A 12,297-nucleotide genomic window follows, 5' to 3' on the forward strand; every position below is an offset into this window, starting at 1 on the left:
CTGAGGTCGAAGAATCTTCCCCAAGTGAATATGAAGACAATGCGGAGGTAGATTTCTCTCAACCTCCAATCTATGACTCAAGTAATGAGGAAGACATAGAAGACTTTGACCAGGACACAGATACAATTGTAGAGCCTTGCAAGGAAGTGGAGGAATTCACAGAAGAGCACAAGGGAGTAGAACTTACAGAACTACCAGAAACACCTACCCCAAGGCCATTACCACCTAATACAAGCTTCAAGTGGGTACAATCCTTAACCTATAACTTTACTTATTCACTTGAATATGGTTTGCTTGAAACAGATGGCCAGCTTAGAGCTCTTTGCGGCTTTAAGAGTAAGAGGAAAATGGCTCGTACTCAGAGTTGGTGGACAAGGTTCAATAAGGTTCCACGTTTCACCTCGAAGTACATGGATTGGTATCATGCTCAATTGCATGGATCACGGAGAACATTTGGTCACCATGGTGAGATTCTACTTTTTAAACCGCCCGGATGGAAACATGTAGATCAAGACGGAGGCGGATTTAAAAGCAAGGCTTGGGATCCTGGAGTTTATTCTAACATTTTTCACCCCGGGAGCCTAACAATCTGTTTGAAGCTGTTCAGAAGCTTTACATGCCTAGTTTGGGATCCCGGAGGCTCTTGGCATTCCAAGTACTGGTGGAGATTTTTGGACGAATTTAAACATAAGCCACCATAACAGAAAGCTCCTCCAATGTCCAACTTAAGGACTTTAACTAAAAGTGCTAGGTGGGAGACAACCCACCATGGTATGGTCGCTTCTTTTTCAGTTTATTTCTTGTTAATTGTTTTTGTTTTTATTTCCCTTTCATTTTACTTTATTGAACCTGGAATCATGCATAGCATTCACATTAATCATTACATTCTGCATTTTTCACGCGTAAAAAAAAAAAGCCATGCAACGCGACCGCATCAGCGACGCGTCCGCGTCGCAAGGAGAGGGGAGAAAATAAAAACGAACAGAGAGTCACGTTGGAGCGTGGCTGGAGGCGTGCCAATGGCACAAATCGTCCCATGTGACCGCGTCGCTGACGCGTCCGCATCGAGTGGGAATACTAGCCTCCCATGCGGCCGCGTAACCAGGATTTCGACATAATAATGGTGCACAGCCGAAAGTTGTGCTAGAGTGGTGCTAGACTAGCGCTGGACGCGCAGTCCATCTCACGCGACAGTGTGCCCCACGCGGCCGCGTCACATCCTACTGAGTGCCCACTCACGCGATCGCGTGCCCCACGCGATCGCGTCACCCAACATTTGGCAATTAATGATTTTTGAACAGAGAGTTGTGCGAGAGTGAGGCTGTCCTCGCGCCAGTAGTATAAAACGGGTCACGCGACCGCGTGACCGACGCAACCGCATCAATCAGTTTAAGCGCAAGCCGCGCGACCGCGTGCCTCACGCGACCGCATCGCTTGCGCCGCACAGCTTATCCTAATTTGCCAAATATCTTATCTTTTCTCCCCCAATCCTAATTTTTCCTCCCTCCTTTCTTACTTACCTCTTCTTCCCTTCTTTTCCTTCTCATTCTTCTTATCTTTTATTTTATTTTACTTATTTTATTTGCATATTTCATTCATTGCATTTTAATTTTGTGCATATTTTTTTCTTTTCTTTTCTACATTTATTATTTTTCCTTTGGTGTTGATTTTCTTATTTAACTATTGCAACTTTTCTGGTATTATTTGGTGCTTAATGACTTGTTTACATTGTTGGGTAATATTATTTAAATCAATGCTATTCTTTTATGATATTTGTATTCCTTTTTGCATTGACATGAGCTTATACTGTCTTTCATTACCCACACTCTCCTCCCCTATGTTTCAAATCTTGCACCACTGGTATGCCATGGCTTCTATTGTTTTTTCACGTACATGTTGAAGCTTCCATGTAAATGAGACCCTTATCATTTGGCATTAACCCACCCATACTTCATTTATTTTCTTATCTTTATTATTGGGTTACCTTTCTTCCCTTTTTCTTTCAAGATGGCCACCCAGAAGGGAACTGGAAGACGTTTACATGGGGAGACAAACAAGTACATCAGCACAATCCTTGAAGAAAAGCATCAGTTGGAACAGCCCGTCCACCTGCACATCTCTGCATGCACCGAGGACGGTGCAATCTTTAAGTGTGGGGAGGTCGATACCGATCTCCATGGGTTAGTTACTCCTTTATCTCAACACCAATGATTTATTTTCCTTATTCATTGTTGCATTTGCATGTTTGATTGCATATTTGTTTAATTTTTTTGCATATTTTACCACTTGGTTGAAGTAATATTTTCTTTTTCAAGAAAATTTTTAGAGAATTTCACTAATTTGAATAAAATTTAATGTTACACTTGTTTGAAGAGATATTATACTGGAACATGGTTTAGAACTCGAACACACAAAACCTGTGAGATTTTGAGTCTATTTGAATTGGTTACATTTTATCAACCAAAATTCTGTTTTAGTGTGTATTTTTCTCTCTAAAATTGTGATCTTTGTCTTGCTTAATTCTATATTTCCATTGTTTGATGTATACATGCACTTATATGATTGAGGCCTTTGTTTCACTGAGCTTACATACCCATATGGCCTTACCTTTCATTATCCTTTGCAAACCAATTTGAGCCTATTTTACCCCTTTGTTCTTTACTTTAGCATATCATTAACTCTAAGCGGAAAACAATATTGTCCTTAATTTGAATCCTTAGTTAGCTTAGACTAGTGAGAGTGCTCATGTATTAAGTGTGGGGAAAAGTGGGTTTAGAAATATTTGGTTTAAGAATTGGGTGTTATATATCTTTATGAAAATGTGAAAGAAATGTTTAGGATATGTTCATGCATTCAATAATTTAATCATATGCATTGAGAAAAAAAATTTTATATATATTTAAAAAAAAAGAAGAAGAAAAAGAGAAAAAGAAAAGAAAAAGAGCAATTAAGCAAAAATGGGACAAAATGCCCCAAAGTAAGTGAAAGCAATGCATATGTACTGTACTTGAAAATTAGAATGCATGAATATGTGGAAAACATGGTTAATGGATAGTTAGATATTATATTATGATTACATGGATTGTCTAAAGTTAGGTGACAAGTTTAAGTTAATTAAGGATTCAGATTTTAGTCCACTTGGCCAAATACAATCCTACCTTGACCCTAACCCCATTACAACCCTTAAAAGACCTCTTGATTTGTGTATTTGTGCATTAAATTTATGTTGATTATTAGAAGAAGAGCAAGCCTTAGAAAGCAAGGTTAGTAGAGAATTAAGAGAATCGAACCTTAAACACTTGAGTGATTAGAGTGTATACACTACCAGTGAGGGTTCGATGCTCGATTCTTTGTTCCTGGCTTTCATGAGCTATTTTCTTCTGCAAGTCTATTTGTACTTCATTTTTATGATTTGAATTAGTGAAATCCAGTTCATGTATGTTCTTAAAAGATTTGTTTACTTTTAACCAAGTAGGTAGAAATATTCTGCATATAGTTGCATTCATGCAGATAGGTTGCATTTCATGCATTCTACCATTCCTCTTCATCTTTATAGCATCTCTTGAGCTTAGCATGAGGACATGCTAATGTTTAAGTGTGAGGAGGTTGATAAACCACTATTTTATGGTTTATCTTGTGCTCAATTGAGTGGATTTCATCAACTCTTTACACACTTATTCATAATATTTGCATGGTTTTATATTTCTTTCCTGATTTTGTGCTATGATTGAAAACATGCTTCTTTGATCTTATATTTACTTATTATTAATCCTCCCCTATTACCATTATATGCCTTGATATGTGTGTTAAGTGTTTTCAGAGATTACAGGGCAGGAATGGTTCAGAGGATGGAAAGGAAGCATACAAAAGTGGAAGGAATACAATAAGTTGGAGAAATTGTTAAGCTGTCTAGCCTGACCTCTTCGCACTCAAATGGCTATAAATTTAGCTACAGAGGTTCAAACGACGCGGTTCTAGTTGCGTTGGAAAGCTAACATTCGGGGCTTCGATTTGATATATAATATGCCATAGTTGCTCTGACGCTAGGTGACGCGAACGCGTGATCCACGCGGACGCGTCGCATATGCGAACTTCAATCCGCGCGGCCGCGTGGACGATGCCTTCACGTCACTTGTCCGCGACCTGAACGTACCAGAATACGCAGGGGGCGATTTCTGGGCTGTTTCTGACCCAGTTTTTGGCCCAGAAGCACAGATTGGAGGCTATAAAGTGGAGGAATGCATCCATTCTAAAGAGAGCTCGCATTTTTTTACTACTTTCCATGATTTAGGTTTAGTTTGAGAGAGGTTCTCTCCTCTCTCTCTTAGGATTAGGATTTAGGACTTCTCTTAGTTTTTAAGAGTGACTCTCGATCCAGGTTTTATGTTTCTTGTTTTAAGCTTCCCTTTTCACTTTTATTTATTTATTCCAGCACTTGAGTTGATTATTTACTTTTATAATTTAATTTATGAATTATTCCATTTTACAGATTGTTATTTGAATTAATGATATTTGAGGTATTTCAGTTATTGATTGCTTTCTTTTTAATTTATGTTATCATTGTTTCCAATCTGAAGACATTCTATTCCAGCAATTTACTTTTTTCCTTTTTGGTCTTGGTTAAGAAATCAGTAAGTCAACATTATTAAACTCAGCATAATTGATAATCGTTATCTTGCTAATTGAACTGAACTTCAATGATCCCAACTTTTTCTTAGGAAATAAATAGGATTCGAAGGTCAAACTAATTAGTCCCTTGACTTTTCTTTACTTTAGTAAAGGTTAACTAAGTGGAATTAAGATTCAACTTTCACTATTGTTGAGAGGAATAACTAAGTTGGACTTCCAATTTCTCTTACCTTGCCAAAAGTTTGCTTGCAGTTTATTTATTTCAATTGCCATTTACTCTACTTGTCATTCAAATCACTTGCTTCTCACCTTCTAAACCCCGATTACAACCTTTATAGCCAATAATAAGAACATACTTCCTTGCAGTTCTTTGAGAAGACGACCCGAGGTTTGAATACTCGGTTAACAATTTTAAAGGAGTTTGTTACTTGTGACACCCAAAACGTTTGTACGAAGGGATTTCTGTCGGTTTAGAGACTATATCTACAACGCGACTGTTTTTATGAACTTCTTTACTGGCAAAAATCTCTAACGTCACTCATTCACACACATTAGGATTAGTTTAGAGTTAGGTTCTAGAGAGAGAAACTTTTTTCTCTCTAGAATTAGGATTAGGATTAGGTTTAATTCTTAGATCTTGGTTTCAATTCATGCTTTTATCTTCTTCTACCTCTCAATTCATCATTCTTCTATTCTTTTGTTGTAATTTCCTTTATGTTGTTTCTATATTTTGTTGTAGATCTACTCTTGTGTCTTCTACTTTCTTCCAATTCAATTTGAGGTAATTCATAATAATTGTGTTCCTTTTGATTGTTGTTGTTAATTTCTTACATTCAATTGTTGTTAGATTCTATTCTTGCTATCAATTTACTATGCTTTTCTTTTGTGCCTTCCAAGTGTTTGATGAAATGCTAGGTTGGGTTTTAGTGTAGATTTTGTTCCTCTTAGCCTAGGTGGAGTGATTAGTGACGCTTGAGTCATCTAATTTCTTTGTTGATTGATAATTAGAAGTTGCTAATTTATTTGGATACCACTAAAGCTAGTCTTTTCCTTAGGAGTTGGCTAGGACTTGTGGAATCAAGTTAATTCATCCACTTGACTTTCTTCCATGGTTAGAGGTTAACTAAGTGATAGCAATGGACAATTTGTGGTCACAATTGAGGAGGATAACTAGGATAGGACTTCTAGTTCTCATATCTTGCCAAGAGCTTTGTTAATTGTTAGTTTATTTTCTTTGCCATTTATATTTCTTGTCTAAAATCTCAAAAACCCCAAACATACCTCATAACTAATAACAAGACATTTTATCGCAATTCCTAGGGAGAACGACCCGAGGTTCAATACTTCGGTTTATAAATTTAGGGGTTTGTACTTGTGACAAACAATCTTTTGTATAAAAGGATTAATGTTAGTTTAGAAACTATACTTGCAATGAGAATTCATTTGTGAAATTCTAAAGCGTCAAAATCCGTTAATCAAAATGGCGCCGTTACTAGGGAATTGCAATGGTGTTATGTTATTGGTTATTGTACATATGTGAATATTGTGAATAGCTTTATTTTTGGATTGCTTGTTAGTTTTTGCTAGTTTTAAGACTTTGTTTCATTCTTTCTTGTTAGATTTTGTTTCTTATCTTCTCTTTTCATTATGAATTCTCACTTTGGCTATGAGTGTGTGATAAACCACTATTTTATGGTTTATCTTGTGTTCAATTGAGTGGTTTTATCAAGTCTTTACCCACTTATTCATATTATTTGCATGATTTTACAATTCCATCTTAGTGTTACTCTATGGTTGAAAACTTGCTTCCTAGAATCTTTAATTTTTGTATTTTAATTCTCCTTTATACCATTCGATACCGTGATCCATGTGTTAAGTGTTTTAGGCTTTAAAGGGCAAAAATGGCTTAGGGAATGGAGAGGAAGATTGCAAAAATGGAAGAAACACAAGAAACTAAGGAGATAACCAGCGAGCATCGATGTGCACGCATGGCTCATGCGAGTGCGAGATATGGAGAAATTTGCAGCGATGTATGCGCGTGCCTGACGCGTACGCGTGGATTGGAGTCTACACAAACACGCGTGCACGTGACTGACGCGTATGCGTGACACGCCAAGACGACCAGCAACGCGTACACGTGACTGACGCATACGCGTGACATGCGCGATCTGCAGAAATAACAGAAAACACTGGGGGCAATTTCGGGCCAAGTTTTGACCCAGTTTTCGGCCCAGAAACACAGACTAGAGCCAGAAAACATGCAGAGACTCAACACACATTCTCATTAGCATAGTTTTAGTTTTTAGATCGGAATCTAGAGAGAAAATTACTCTTCCTCTAGGTTTTTTTTACATTCATAGTTTATTAGTTTTATGCTTTTGCTTTGTATATTGAAGAGTCATCACCTCCGTTGAAGATACTATTCTAGTTTGTTTTCTTACTCTTTTATTATTCCATATTCTTAATTCTTGTTTAGAGTTACAATTGGATTATTTTTAGAATTTATTAATGCAAAGGATTACTTTTACTTTTAACTGAATCGTAGTTATTGTCTATCATGTCTTCCTTTTATTCCTTATTTAATTCTATGCAAGTAATTTTCATGTCAATGGAGTAGATTTCCAACTTGACATGGGGGTTGATTAAAAGGAGACACTCAAGTTGGAATACTCAAGTGATTAGTTAAATTGAAAGTTAATGGCTAATTCTGTATTTACTAACGCTAGACCTTCCCAAGGGAGAGGACTAGGATTTGTGAATAAGAGTTAGCTCAATCACTTGACTTTCCTTTATTTAGTAAGGGTTAACTAAGTGAAAATAACAACCTCTTTACGCTACACTTAAAAGAATTCCAACAAGGAAAGAACTTCCAATTAATCATTCCGCACCCATCAATTTTTGGCGCCGTTGCCGGAGAGTTGCAATTGTGTGCTAAATTATTAATTAGTGTACACATTTTTAATTTTTGTGTATTTTATTTTATTTTATTACCATGAGCTATATGTTTCTTTCATTGAATGACGCGTTCACTTCCTGATCCGAGCTTAGCCGCATTTGATCCTGAAATTGAAAGAACTCTTTCACGTATTATGCGGGCTCGGCGTAGGCTAGCCTCTGAGGGTGGTGAAGTAATTATTATCAATTCACCAGTCTCATCTGAGGGCGAATCTGAAGCGCTATCTGAGGAAGAAACAAGCTCCGTCTCTACTAATCTAGTTGATTTAGGCGTAGGTAACATGGCGGCAACCAGGAGGATCACTCTCTAGGAGGCAGGAGCCCCAGACTTTACTCTGCAACCGTATCAAGTGCATCACCCAAATTTGGCTGCAGATTTTGAACTGAAGACTGCACTAATCAACTTGATGCTCAAGTTTCATGGCTTACCTGCTCAGGAGCCTATCAAGCACCTAAGGGATTTTCAGACAGCCTGTTTTACTGTTAGGCATCATGGTGCAGATGAAACTTCTATTTTTCTGATTGCCTTCCCGTTTTCTCTTGAGGGAAAGGCGAGGGAGTGGTACTACACTCAACCTAAAGCGACCGTCACTAACTGAGATACGCTTAGGAAAAAATTCCTGGAAAAATACTTTCCAGCTGAAGTTATAGATAGATTGAGGAAAGAGATTTCCTGCATCATTCAAGGTGAATCAGAAACTCTTTATGAGTACCGAGAGCGCTTCAAGAATCTTCTGGACGCATGCCACCATTATATGATTGACAAGTTAGTGTTGATCAGCTACTTCACTCAAGGCATGAAGCCTCGGGATAAAACTACATTGGATGGTGCTAGTAGTGGTTCTCTAAAAAAGTACAAGACCGCAGATGAAGCATGGCAACTGATCAGTGACTTAGCTCAGTCCACTCGAAATCACAGGCACAGAAACAGCCACTCAAAGGCTGTTGCAGAGGTTTCCTCTAGCAGTGAGACTACTTCCGTCACACAAGCTATATGTGAAATGACCAACCTACTGAAGCAGATGCAATTGAATCAACAACAAACTCTGCCTCCCCTACCACAACAAATCCAACAGTTGATCCCCCAAAGAGTATGCGGAATTTATGCTGATTATAGTCATTACACTGATGAGTGCTCGCAGCTCAAACAAGAAGACAACACTGTGGTAGCTACTCATAACTTCTATGATCGCCCAAATCAAGGATACAATCAACAAGGCAGCAATTACAACCAAGGTTGGCAAGACAACTCCAACCAGGGATGGAGAGACCATTCCAACCAGGGAGGGAAGGATAATTCTAACCAAGGTTGGAGGGACAACTACAACAGAGGAGGCAGAGACAACAATGGAAATCAAAGGTGGAACAACAACAATAGGCAGCAGAATCAGAACCAGCCATACAGAGCACCTCACTTAAGGTAGTCCCAAGGACCCCAACACAACCAACAACAGGCCACTCAGATCACTTATCCTCCTTCCTCATCAAATGATGAGATGCTTCGTTCTCTTGCACAAGGACAACAAGACATGCAGACTACACTGAACTCTACTCTAAATGGTCTGAATGCCACTTTACAAGCTCTCGTCTCCCGGATAGATTCATTACCTACTCCCACCAACCAGTCTTCAAGCTCCAGTGGAATTCCTTCTCAACCCTTACCTAATCCCAAAGGTGGCATCAATGCCATCACCTTGAGGTCCAGAACCACACTACAAGAGAGGAACCAGGAGGAGCCAAACCCACAAGAACACGCCCCAGTTGAAGACTTAGTTGAAGTGAAAGATGCTGAAGAGGAAGAGGAAGTACAAGACATGGTTGAAGAAGAAGTAGTTCAGCCAAAGAATGGAGCACCAAAGGACACAGAGGCTGCAAGTGGCACCATTCCTATCCCATTTTCACACCTTGTAAGGAAGTTCAGGAAGCAGATGGAACTTGATCCCAAAATGGTAGAAATTTTCAAAAAGATTGAGGTAACTGTTCCCCTTTTTTATGTTATTCAACAAGTACCTAAATATGCAAAGTTTCTTGAATATTTATGCATACATAAAGATAAAATTAATGAACTAGAAACTATTCCTTTAGGTAGTTCTATATCTGCTTTAATGGGGGCTATACCTGAAAAATGTAGTGACCCAGGTCCATGCATGGTTAACTGTACCATTAGAGGTGTAATATTTTCTGACTACATGTGTGATTTAGGAGTGTGTGTTAGTATAATGCCATTGTCTATATATGATGCTTTGAGGCTCCCTCCCTTAAAAAGGTTGGAAGCTCATTTTGTGTTAGCAGATAAAAGCATTATTACAGTGGTTGAAATCGCTGAAGACGTGTTGGTGAGCATTAAAGGGCTCATATTTCCCATTGACTTCTATATTTTGGAAATGCCCCCTAATGACTCAGGAAGACCATCATCAATCCTACTTGGAAGGCCATTCCTGAAGACTTCGAAGTTCAAGCTGGATGCCTTCTCAGGAACTTACTCCTTTGAGATAGATAGCAGAGCTGTAAGTTTCAGTTTAAATGAAGCTATGAAGCACCCTCCAGAAGATCATTCTATCTTCCAGTGCGATATCATTGATGAAATTGTAGCTGAAGTTCACCAAGAAGAAGCAGAAGAGAGGCACATGGAGCAAGGTCTAAGTGTGGGGACACCCTCTGAACACAATGAGGATACTTTGCCATTATCACTAGCTCCAGATGATCCAGAGCCCAGCCATGAGCAGATAGTAGAATTAAAACCCCTTCCATCCCACCTCAAGTATGCTTACCTTGAGGATAATCAAAAGCTCCCAGTTATCATTGCAAGGGAACTCACTCCCCAACAAGAGGAGCAGCTGCTCATTGTGTTGAGAAAACACAAGAGAGCAATTGGGTGGAGCTTGGTGGATATAGTAGGAATTAGTCCTCGAGTTTGTGAGCACAGAATATTGTTAGAAGAGGGAGCAAAACCTGTCTGTCAACCCCAAAGAAGATTGAATCCCACCATCTTAGAAGTTGTCAAGAAAGAAGTGACCAGGCTACTTGAAGTAGATATCATCTACCCCATCTCAGACAGTGAATGGGTCAGTCCAGTACAAGTGGTGCCCAAGAAGTCTGGAGTCACAACAGTAAAAATGAGCATGGAGAGCTCCTGACAACTAGATTGTAGAATTTATGGAGAGTTTGCATTGATTATAGGCGTTGATGAGCGGATATTTTATACGCTTTTTGGGGTTAATTTCATATAGTTTTGAGTATGTTCTAGTTAGTTTTTAGTCTATTTTCATTAGTTTTTAGGAAAAATTCATATTTCTGGACTTTACTATGAGTTGTGTGTTTTTCTGTAATTTCAGGTATTTTTCTGGCTGAAATTGAAGGAGCTGAGCAAAAATCTAATTCAGGCTGAAAAAGGACTGCTGATGCTGTTGGATTCTGACCTCCCTGCACTCAAAGTAGATTTTCTGGAGCTACAGAACTCGAAATGGCATGCTTCCAATTGCGTTGGAAAGTAGACATCGAGGGCTTTCCAGCAATATATAATAGTCCATACTTTGCACAAGGATAGACGACATAAACTGGCGTTCAACGCCAGTTCTCTGCCCAATTCTGGCGTCCAGCGCCAGAAAAGGATCAAAAGCTGGAGTTGAACGCCCAAACTGGCACAAAAACTGGCGTTCAACTCCACAAATGGCCTCTGCACGTGAATTGATTAAATCTCAGCCCCAGCACACACCAAGTGGGCCCCAGAAGTGGATCTCTGCATCATCCATCATAGTTTACTCATTTTTTGTAAACCTAGGCTACTAGTTTAGTATTTAAACAACTTTTAGAGACTTATTTTGCATCTCATGACATTTAGATCAAAACTTTGTACTCTTTGACGGCATGAGTCTCTAAACCCCATTGTTGGGGGTGAGGAGCTCTGCTGTGTCTCGATGAATTAATGCAAGTAATTCTGTTTTCTATTCAACATGCGTGTTCCTATCTAAGATATTCATTCGCACTTCAACCTGAATGTGATGAACGTGACAATCATCATCATTCCCTATGAACGCGTGCCTGACAACCACTTCCGTTCTACTTTAGACTGAATGAGTATCTCTTAGATCTCTTAATCGGAATCTTCGTGGTATAAGCTAGATTGATGGCGGCATTCATGAGAGTCCGGAAAGTCTAACCTTGTCTGTGGTATTCCGAGTAGGACTCAGGGATTGAATGACTGTGACGTGCTTCAAACTCGTGAGTGCTGGGCGTAGTGACAGACGCAAAAGGATAGTAAATCCTATTCCGGTACGATTGAGAACCTGCAGATGATTAGCCGTGCGGTGACAGCGCACCTGGACCATTTTCACTGGAAGGATGGATGGTAGCCATTGACAACGGTGATCCACCAATACACAGCTTGCCATAGGAGGACGTGCATGCATGAATCAGAATACAGAGAAAAGCAGAGATTCAGAACACAAAGCATCTCCAAAACCCCAACATATTCTCCATTACTGCACAACAAGTAACCTTTAATCCATGCTCTCTTGTTTATTCGCAATTCAACTGATAAATATAATTGACTTCCTGACTAAGAATTACAAGATAACCATAGATTGCTTCAAACTAACAATCTCCGTGGGATTCGACCCTTACTCACGTAAGGTATTACTTGGACGACCCAGTGCACTTGCTGGTTAGTGGTACGCGTTGTGAAAAGTGTGATTCACAATTCGTGCACCAAGC

This window comes from Arachis hypogaea, chromosome 18 (genome assembly GCF_003086295.3).
Source record: "Arachis hypogaea cultivar Tifrunner chromosome 18, arahy.Tifrunner.gnm2.J5K5, whole genome shotgun sequence".
NCBI lineage: Eukaryota > Viridiplantae > Streptophyta > Magnoliopsida > Fabales > Fabaceae > Arachis > Arachis hypogaea.